Here is an 11,644-nt window from a genome sequence, read left to right as displayed (position 1 = left end):
ACAATTGCCAGCGAGGTCAAATAAAGCGGAACTCAATGATCCAAAGTCGTATTATTACAATAATAAAATGATAAAGCATTAATTAATAAACTTAGAACACGTAGTTACCACTGTAAAATGGGTTGAAGCACCATCTCCATGAGGGTTAGAAATGAATATAATATCCAGTAAGCAAGCCACTGCTCATCATCCACTTTTGATGGGCTCTCCATGGCCACAACCGACGCATATCTTACACCAAATCACACGTAAAAAGAGAAAATTTACACAAGAAAAAATCTTAATCTGGGGAATTTCCGTAACCCAAACCGAATCAAAAATATTTTTTTCCTTTTTGGGCTAAAATCAAGCAAAAGTGAAAAGAAATCTAAAACGGTTTTGTAACTTACAAAGGGTAGAGCAGCATCAGCACCGGTCTGCAACCATTGATGAAACCCAAAGTTAGGAAACAAAGATTAAACGCTGATCACTCTCAGAAATCAAACACCAAACAGATCTGAAGAAGAAGAAGAATTTACCCAGCGAGTGAGTGAACATGAATGAGCAGAGTCCACAGACGATTCATTTCTCTGTTTTTTATTTTTTATTTTTGCCAAAAACACAGCAGAAACAGAGCAAAACAGAGAAAGAAAGAAGCGAGGAAACGGTTTTGGGAAAGAACAAAGACCATAGAGTCTTAATGATTCTAAATTAATTCTCACTCCAAAGGAAAATGACAAAACTACAGGATTTGACGACCTATAACCGATATGTTCAGATTGGATGACCCTGAATTGTCCTGCCCCTGAAATGAGAGACCTCAAGAATTTAAAAACCTTGAATTGACTTGACACAACAGGTAGTGCACAATGCAAAGTGATGGAATGAAATTGTTGTGCTGTAGTGGAGACGGTGTCAAGTTTGTTGAGCGTGGAATTGGTTCCAATATCCGTGAATATTGGTGTGCTGTAATGAACCGTCAGTATTATTTCCTTTTTTTGATTAGGCCCCGGATATCCACGTGTCCATTTTACGGTTCACATGACTAATCTTATACCTCTTGAAATTGACCCCACAACTCCAAAGAGAAGATAAATTCATGAGTCCAGGGACGGAAACAAGTTCGAGAGAGTTTGAACACCTGACCTCGTGAGAGGCTGAACAGTCAATATTATTGAACTATAGTGATGTTGCTCTAACTCACCTTCATTGAATCTCATTACCACCTATCAATTCTAGCCATCTCCATCCATGGCTATATATATGGGAATGTGTGTGTGTGAAATATATGAGTGTGTAATTGAGTTGAAGATGAGAAAAAGAAAGTTGAGTTGAATGGAGTGCAGTTGCCTCCTCCTCTTCCTCCTTGTATTTTCTCACAATTTTAGCGAAAATTGGTGTGCTTCGTATACGTATGCCAGTTTAGGTCGAACAACGTTAAATCTTGGCATTCTTTTTTTGCATTTCTTGCTTGTTTATTTATATTTCTGGTGTGATTGTTGCTCCTCGATTCCCAACAATTGGTATCAGAGTCAGATCGAAGCAAAATTGCCACCGCCTAGAAATTCAAGTAGCTCAAAATCAAGTTTTAAGCACACTAGGGTGTTCCTCTTGACAGGACGAAGCCAACGAAGCAAACCGAAGCTCGAATGGAGGTTCAACAAGTCCACACGTGCCCACATGCGCATCCAACAGTTCGTAATCGTCATCACGCGCCACTATGCGCCAATCATCCCACGACGTGTGTTCCTCACGCGCCTGTTGCAGCTTGAAGAAGAAGCTGACGTCAGTGTGTCACCTCTTTTGCGTCAGCCACTACCTCATCGACCCACCGATAGCCACCAGTCCACATCAACGCCATATGGCATCCCAGTTAGCATCCACATCATCAGTTGGGACCTACTTTGCCACATCAGCAGCCACGTCAGCAAACGATGTCAATGACGTTAATGGAATATTCTGTTAAAAAGCGGATATTCCGTTAAGTTTAACAGAATGTTGGCCTTTTTTACCATAAAGTTTGACCAGGCTTTACGGAGCCATTTCAGGTCCATTTTTTGAATGAGTCGAACCAATCCCAAGGTTTTCGTCCATTCCAGATCCAACCATGCTATCCATTAGAGCTGATTCCATCACTAGATAGGTGGATCGAGATATCAAACGAAAAGAGCATAAAGATCGAGATGTTTAAGGCATCAATTTTGGTTTTCGGAAGAAACAAATCAAGGACTACTTGTTTGGTAAGGAGTTGCACTTACCACTAAAAGGAAAGCCAGAATCCATGAAGGAGGACGAGTGTCTAACGACCCGAAAAATATTGGTATTTGAATAATAAAGAGAAAGGAAAATGGAAACACGAACAGAACAAAGCAGTAGGCTTCATCAACGAACACAGGGATTCATCGACGAGCGCATAAGGGGACCTTGTTGACGAAGACGAGTTTTGTCGACAAGAAGATACCGAGAAGGGTTTTGGGACAGTCTAAAATTCATCGACGAGGGAGGAAGTTTGTCAACGAAATTATTGAAAGACTCGTCGACGAGGTGAGGTGTCTCGTCGACAAATCCAATCCTATAAATAGCTGAAACTTAGATTTTTAACCAAAATTTCAACATAGAACTCTCCTCTCTCTCTCTCTCTCTCTCTCTCTCTCTCTCTCTCTCTCTCTCTCTCCTACAACCCCCTCCCCTTCTCCCCTCAATCTTGGTCCCATTTCTCGTCGGATTGAAGATCCGAGTACACCACGACGCTTCTGGCAAAGTTCTTTACAAGTCTGCCGAGGCAAATCGTGGGGAGAGTCGATTTGAAATTCATCCCAAATCCAGGGTAAGGTATTTTTTTCAGATTATACCTTCCTTGTAGTTATGAGAAATGTTGTAGGTAAGGAAAGACTAATATTTTGTTTTGGGGGATATTATTTTCAGGATGTTGAGATAGGAACCCTGCGGGTATAGGGTCAAAATTTAATAGGGACTTTTCAGAATTAAGGTAAAGGAAATATGCTATGCTAGCAATTTTTATTATGTATACAGAAGATTATGAATGAGTGTTTCAAGCATGTATATCAGATTATTTTCCAGAGATTTATGAATATTACCTTATAGCAGAAATTACAGAAATTAAGCATGAGACTATGTTCAAATGTGTGGCATGAGTTTATTACAATACCATATATATATATACATATATATGGATTTTAAAGTATTTCAGATATACAGATATTCAGATATTTCAGAATATTAGAAATGAATGAGACTTACAGTATTTTCAGAGAAAAACATGATTTTTAGACCATAACACTCAGACAGATTATACAACGATAGCATCAAGATGTTACAGCAGATATACAGAGTATACAAATTATATACAGAGCATATAGAGAGTATATATAGAGCATATATATATTATATACAGAGCACACAGATATCATACACAGAATAGTCAAATATCTTAAATAATATAGCTCAGAAATATAGTGTTATGGTTGTTTTTGAAATCATGTTAAAAACAGCAAAATGAGTATATATATATTGTTAGCCCTGTCAGCTACACTATCTTGGCTTATATGTTTTGATGATATTAACCTAGTTGTTGTTTCTAGTATTTTCCATCCTTGCAGATCTTATCTAGTATAGGTACATAGTGTCAGATACATAGAGGTACCATATTAAAAGCAAAGATCAGACCTAGTAGACATCAAATAGAAAAGATCGAAAGGACACTGACTCAGAAGCACCAAAGCACATCCCAGAGTTTTTATTGTGTATAAATTAATTGTAATAAGGGTTGTGCGAGTGAGTGCGTATTATAACTCTTGCGGTGTGTGTCTTGCATGATTTTCTAAGTAAGAGTTGAGTCATTGCATAAGCATACTAGGACACATTAGTTTATAGGATTGCACTAAATACATAAAAACAAACTCACCTTTCATGGCTTTCTAAGTTAAAATAAGAGTTTGTCAAATGAATCCTAAAACTCAAATATGTTTTCAAAAGGACAAGTTTTTAACATCCTAGTTTTAAGAACATTTTTATACTTAGTCTCGATTGTATTAAAACAAGTTTAATGTCCTAAAGGTTCAAAGAAAGTCAAGTATTTTTACAAAAGGACATACTAAGCATATAAGATATCAAAATGGGTTTTCAAACGTATTTTATTAATTAAAATATCTTATATTCAAAAGTAAACTCATTTGAACAAGTTTTGATCTTCATTAGACTTAAAATATTTTATATAATTTTGTCCAAGAATGTTTTGAGTCATTAAAATACTTTTTGACAAGGAAAAACAAAGTAATCGTCACTGCTGTAGCGCAGTCTTGAGTCCTGAACACCTTACGGTATTTTGGACATAACTTTTTCTAAAAAAGTTTAAATGGGACGATCTTGGTTTCCTTGAAAATCTAAGACAAAATTCCACAAGTTTCATGTTGGTAACTTTTTCTGATTCAGGAACCTCGTTGACAAAATTCAGAGAATTTCGTCGACAAATTCAACGGGCAGAAGTGCTCCAACGGGCGGAAAACGGCTAGTTTGCCAAATCAAATCTTTTTTCTTCCCCTCCCCCCCCCCCCCCCCAACAGCTAGTTAATGGCTCCTAAGGTTCTTGGGCTATAAATACAAGCTTTTAGACTTGTATTAATATGGTTTGGAGCATTGTTGATCATATTTATGAAAAATATCATTTTATCCAAAACCTAAGCACTTTGCACTTTGCATTTTAGTTATTCTTCGCAAGTGCTCAATCCTCTCTTGCTCACTTATCTTGTAAGATTCAATCCTTGAGAGAATAGAGTGAGGATTTGGTTGTGTTTCATATTGGTTCATTTAAGGAGCATTAAATTGTATTTCCAATCTCTTGTAAGGTTCTTTGTGAACCGAAGCGAACGCTCTTGGTGAGCGCAGTAGGGGTTTGTTCCCAAGTGTAGGGATTTGTTCTCGAGTTGTAAGGCTTTTCCACCAGTGAAGGAGTATCTTTAGTGGATTATGGAATAATTGGCTTGGTACTAAGGCGTGGACGTAGGCTTGGTGCCGAACCACGTAAAAATACCGGTGTTGTTCTTTCTCTCCCTTACACTCTTTATTTTATATCTTGTGCATGATTTATATTTATATTGCGATATAATTTCTTGTATCTTGTCAAGAGTTTTTATTTTGTAGAAAAATACGTATTCCGCAAAAAGAGTCTATTCACCCCCCCCTCTAGACTATATACTCGAGGCTGGGATGCCCAACATATATATATATATATATATATATATATATATATATATATATATATATATACAATATTACACGATATCAGATCCTTGTGGAAATTACAGACAGATATAATTATAGCAGAGTATGGTATCGTTGTTAGTTTCAGACACGTGCAACCACATGACTTAGATAACATGTGGATTCCGTCTAACCGTACTAGGAGAGATTTACAGTCTCCCTAGCATGCTGGGTTGAGGTAGCCGATTAGACGATGATAGAGATTTTCGATAGCCCGAAGTGATTGCAGTGGGCCAGAATCTACATAGATCATCACAGATTGGCGTATGATAGAGATTGACTTACCTGGAGGGCCGACCAGAGTAAGTCCAGCCTACGAGTCGCAGAACCCTATCATGAGGGGATATATCATGATATACAGATCCCAGGGTATAGCAGAAGTTCCTATGTACAGATATATCATATAGCAGCAGCTTATATTATTATAATATTAGCAATAGCTTCAGATAGTAAACTCGGATACTCAGTCATATTTTAAAGATTACATGGTAGATAGATATATTCTGTTCAGTTTATCAGTTTTCTCATATTACAATATTATTTCAGTATTTTAATTATTTAACTCAACCGCCACACACTAGTAATAGCATATTTCCACTTACTGAGCGTCGACTCACCCCATTACTTTAACATTTTTCAGCTGAGCCAGCTAGGCGAGTAGATTAGGCTTGTGGATAGGAAGTTTATGAGATTACCCTGGTTGTAGGATAAGTTATGAAAGGGTTTTGTATTTTTGAGATAGATGATGCTGGAGGGGTTTATTTTTGTATGATTGTGACTTGTATATACTGGATTATGGTATTGTATAATATATGTAAATGGTTGTATGAGTTGTGTTTCTGCTGCTTAGGCATGGATGTAGTTATACACATAAAAAAAAATGGTAAGAATTTTGAGGATGTTACAGAGTCGGAGTTTCTTGACTAGAAGACTCTCGGAGCTTTCAGGATGACACTGACAAAGTTTGTTGCCTTCAACATCAAGCACATGACAACCACCAAATCACTTATGGATGCCCTTTCCAACATGTATGAGTAGCCATCAGCCACCAATAAGGTATATATAATGAAAAAGTTGTTCACCATGCATGTAAGAACCCGACCCAAGAAATGTGGATAAAATAAATAAGAAAAAGAGAAGGGATTTAAAAAGAGAAAATCAGCAGGGCTCGTCGACGAGGCTTTTTTTCTCATCGATGAAGTCCCTTCTACAACTCGGTGACAAAATTCAAAGGTTCGTTGATGAGTGAATACCGAGAGATTTTGGGAATTCTGAAAACTCAGGCTCGTCGACGAATGCCCTTCTTATGCTCGTCGATGAGCGCTCCACTTCGTCGATGAGGCTGGCCGAGTCAAAGGTCTATAAGTTGAACTTTCAATTGCTTAATGGTTAAGAAACATAAAAATCCTCTCTCTCTCTCTCTCTCTCTAGAACTCGAACCACTATCTCTTTCTAAGGTTTCGGGCCATCTATTACCCGAATCAACGATCCGATGTTACCATGTGGATCAAAAGGAGAATCTCTACGTTTAAAGTGGATCGGATCTTCGTTTCGAGGATTTTTGGGTTTTGTTCCAAAATCCAGGTAAGTGTCTAATTTCATTTTCGGTTTGGTAGATCTGTAGTGGTTGGGATTATATTGAAGTATTGTTCTTCGATTTTTAGGTTTTGGGGATCCCATATCGTTGTTTTGGACCGATTAAGTTCGTATTTTGGTTTTCGGGATAAGGTAAGGAGTTTTTGTTTATATCAGTTATTTTTGTAACCTGAATCGGTAAAAATGTGGTTTACGATTAAACAGATGTTTTGGTTACTTATTTAGGAAAATCTATCGGGTAAAATTACAGGATTTTCGGGTTACAGTTTTTGGAAAAATTTAGGGTTTTCGAGTATCATCTCCTTTTCTGTTGGAAAATTATATATATGATTAAATTGTAATATAGAGATGACTGTACCTTTGACTATGTAAAACTGTATTTTCGAAGTATCTAATATGAAATTATTTGTATACCCAAACAAGTGTGGAATGAGTTGATGTATTGAATGATGTGTTTTATGAAAAAGCGTGCCGATTAACTACTGTAGGCTGTGATTTATTGAAATGAGATATAGGAACGGGAGTTCCAAAATGTTCCAAGTTTTGTGAAAATGCCGAGTCGGAATAAAATCGAAGGCCTAGGATAATCAAAGTGTGTCAAGTAACTACCGAAGGCTGAAATATGAGGCGTGCCGGAATAATACCGTAGGCGGCCGAGTCAGTTAACTACCGTAGGCTCAGATATCCGGCTTGAGGCTAAGGGTGTGAAATACCACCTATGATTCCGGTTGGTCACCAAAGGGTGTGAGTTTGCGCCATGTTTACACTGGTTCAACGCCGTGGGGGCTTATGCTATGCCAGGTTACCAAGCGCCGTGTCGTGCGGCCTGCTTAAGCCGAAGAGTGTGACGACACTAGACCAAGAAGTTTTATGAGAAATACTAGAACTATATTGTGAAAATACTGGAATTGTGAAATGTTTATGTTTTACTGTTGAAATAACACTCATGTATCCACACACTAAAATAACTTGTTTCTCCCTTACTGAGAGGTGTCTCATCCTTATCATACAAATGTTTTTTAGGTCCTTCGAGTAGCCAACACTAGCGTCCTAACGTTTTGGGAGTGTGGTTGTTGGTTAGCTTTCTAGAAGTACTTGTGTAAGTACTGATCTTTGGCCGGGTTGTCATTTTGGGTTATATAGACGCCCGGGATATGTTATGTATTTTGGGAATTAGACTATGGTTTTGTATAGACTCTGGTATGGTAGGATGGCATGGTATTATGATGTAATAGGTTGAATTATTTCACTGCGTATATTGTGAATGTGATTGTGGATAAGATATACGTGAACCCTATGAGGTCGGACCCTTATTGTCACACCCTGAACCTGCAGATGGGCTTTAGGGTGTGATTTAGTAACCTAATATGTCTCTATATCATTTTAAACATACATGATACTACACTGAATGAGGGTCCGTCAACGTGGGGTACGCGTATACCCTACACATTTACATACACATCACATACGCAGCGGAAATGTTCTTTCTAATACATACAACGTACCATACTAGAGTCTATACATGATTAGAGTCTATGCTCCAAAATACAATACATACCCTGGATGTCTACAAAACCCAACAATGACAACCCAGTTACAAAATCCGTACTTACACAAGTACTACACGCAGCTAACCGACGACCCTGCTCCCAAACGCAAGGACGCTAGTTTCGGCTACTCGAAGGACCTGAAACATATTTGTATAATCGGGGTGAGACACCTCTTAGTAAGGAAGAAACATGTTATATCAGTATGTGCCATGCAAGTGTTATTTCGACATAAAACATAACACAAGACAGTTCCAGTATTTTCACAATTCAGTTCCAGTACATACGATACAAAACATACGATCAGTGTCGTCACACTCTTCGGCCAAAATCAGCTACATTACACGGAGCACTCGATAACCTTACATTAGCCAAAGCCCTACAGTGATATCATTGCTAATACGGTGTTAGCTCATACCCATCGATGTCCAACTAGAACAAACATGTGATATTTCACATCCTCATATATAGAGTCGGACACTCTCGCCCACGATATTTAGTCGAGACATGGCATTTGCCTACGGTATTTAGCTGAGACGTGGCAAATTTCACAAAACCTAGAAAAATTTTGGAACTCATGTTCCTATGCCTCTCAACTTACGGTAATTAGCTGTCACGACTGTTTTCACAAACCTGGAACATTTTACATACAACAGTTCATTCCATACTTATTTGGTATACAACAAATCATATTGTTTTCAATTCGACAATACAGTTTAATACAAATATAGGTACGGTCATCTCAATATCACAATTTTAAACAACATATAATTTTCCAACAGAAATAGAGATGATACTCGAAACCCCCAAATTTTTCTAAAACATTAACCCAAAAATCCCGTATTTTCACCTGATAGATTTTTCCAAATAAGTAGCCAAATCATACATATAATCGTAAACTACATGTGTTACTGATCCCGATTTTAAAAATAACTGATATAAATAGAATCCCCTTACCTTATCCCGAAAGCCAAAACACGAGCTTAACGGCTCCAAAACAGCGAACTGAGGTATCAAAACCTAAACAACAAAGAACAATACTTCCTTATAATACTATTCTCTGCATATCTATCGAAACGAAGAAATCGGATCCTTACCTCAATTTTAGGTCAAAACCCGAAAATTCTTGAAACGTAATTCCAATCTGCTATAAACATAGAGGTTCTCCTCCTGATCCACGTGGTAACGTTAGATTGTTGATTCCGACAACAGACGACTCGAAATCCTAGGGAGAGAGAGAGAGAGGTTTTTGGTTTCTTATCCATTAAGCAAGTGATTTAGATATTTATAACTTGGTTGACCCGGCTAGACTCGCCAACAAGACGGCATCCTCGTCGACGGGCCATAGAAGGAAGTTCATCGACGCCAAGGTGGACTCATCGATGAGCATGAGATTTCATAATTTCCCAAAATCCCTCGATATCTCCTCGTTGACGAACCACTAAAACTCGTCACCGAGTTGTAAAGAGACTTCATCGACAAGAGAAGAAACCTCGTCGGCAAGCCCCGCTGATTTTTACCTTTTAAATTTTCCTTTTTTTCTTATTTATTTAATACACCTATCTCGGGTCAGGTTCTTACAACCTCCCCTCCTTACAAAAATTTCTTCCTCGAAATTTGTAATCTTTCATTTACCAACTCAACAACATACCCAAACGCATACCCGACTTTAGAAAGAGCCAACGACCACCCACATAGCAGCCTCGTCCCAAATACATACATACCCTCACTTATGGCGGAGGAATACCATGGTTACATACATACCATCTCGGGAGCTCACAATAGTACATAACTCTCCCAGAGGCTAACCATACATCGTTACTACAATAGAAAAATATTACATATATACATACCCAAATTGATCCTGCTACCAAGCTACTACTCAGAACAACTGTGGATATTTCCAGCGTATTTCCGTCTCTAACTCCCAAGAAGCTTCCTCAACCGCGTGATTCCGCCACAGTACCTTCACTAACAGTATCTCTTTGGTACGCAGCTTCTGAACTTTACGGTCCAAAATATATCTCCTCATACACCAAAGCTTTAACTCAAGCATATGTATATAATTAAAATAAAAATAATCAATTTAAATAAGGCATATTTTAAAATAAATCCTAACATAATCTAACCCACTTACCCTAACCATGGAGTGGTGCCTATGGTGTGCGGATAATGAAATTTCCGCAGTCAAATCTTTGAAGAGCAGAGCTGGGACCTAGGAATGATGTCCGTTCTTCAATTTGGCCAAGAAATGGAAGAGAAATTGAGAGAGAGAGAGAGAGAGAGAGAGAGAGAGAGAGAGAGAGAGAGAGAGAGAGAGATAGAGAGAGAAGAGAGAGAGATTGAGAGAATGGGGGGCGTTTCAATTCAATTAGAATCATCAAGATACTTCTTGATTACTCATATATATATATATGTACATAATATTATTATATTATATTATTTAATTAATAATTAATAACAAATTATTTAATTATTTATTTATTTATAGGATTACTACACTAATCTTGTATAAATATTTTTGGGGTCGTTACAACTAGTTTCATGGATAGTTAGTATTTCAGAATGATTGGATGAAGTTACTGTAATCGTCTGCTTTACTGATTTCCAAGATATAGCAGTTTTTCTGTAAAGAAATACTTATCTAGTTTGAGATTTAGCATTATGAGGATTAGATAGATATTCAACATTTGCATATCCTACTAGTTGAGATTTGGAATCAAATGAGTAGAATATACCCAAATTAGATGTACCTCTCAAATAGTGTAGAATGTGCTTAATTTCATTCCAGTGTCATCGAGTAAGAGCAGAGCTATATCTTGCTAGTAAATTTACAGCAAATGTAATGTCGGGTCTTGTACAATTGCCCAGATACATTAGAGATCTGATAGCACTTAAATATGGTACTTCAGGACCAAATAATTCCTCCCCCTCATCATAAGGTCGAAATAGATATTTCTTAACATCAAGTAATTGCACCATCATTTGAGATCCCAAAGGATGAACTTTGTTCATATAAAATTGCCTTAATATCCTTTCAGTATATTTAGATTGGTGAAGAAGAATTCCGTCATTTACATGTTCAATCTATAGGTCAAGACAATATTTTGTCTTTCCTAAATCTTTCATCTCAAATTGCGCCATCAAATAATTAGTAACTTTAGTGAGCTCTTCAAGAGTCTCAACTAAATTCAAATCTTCAACATAAACAACAATTGTAGAAAATTCGGATTCTGATATTT

At 37.4% G+C, this 11,644-nt stretch overlaps 1 long non-coding RNA gene across 1 annotated transcript; it reads right to left on the bottom strand.

Moving 5' to 3' along the window:
- Positions 1-107: 107 nt before the first annotated feature.
- Positions 108-768, bottom strand: LOC131160702 (uncharacterized). The gene is made up of 3 exons (XR_009138134.1): positions 519-768; positions 390-416; positions 108-231 (listed from the first exon to the last, which is right to left on the bottom strand). It is a non-coding gene; the product is annotated as an uncharacterized LOC131160702 (long non-coding RNA).
- Positions 769-11,644: the final 10,876 nt, after the last annotated feature.

Source organism: Malania oleifera, chromosome 7 (genome assembly GCF_029873635.1).
Source record: "Malania oleifera isolate guangnan ecotype guangnan chromosome 7, ASM2987363v1, whole genome shotgun sequence".
Taxonomy (NCBI): domain Eukaryota; kingdom Viridiplantae; phylum Streptophyta; class Magnoliopsida; order Santalales; family Ximeniaceae; genus Malania; species Malania oleifera.
This window is presented reverse-complemented; position numbering and strand designations above follow the sequence as displayed.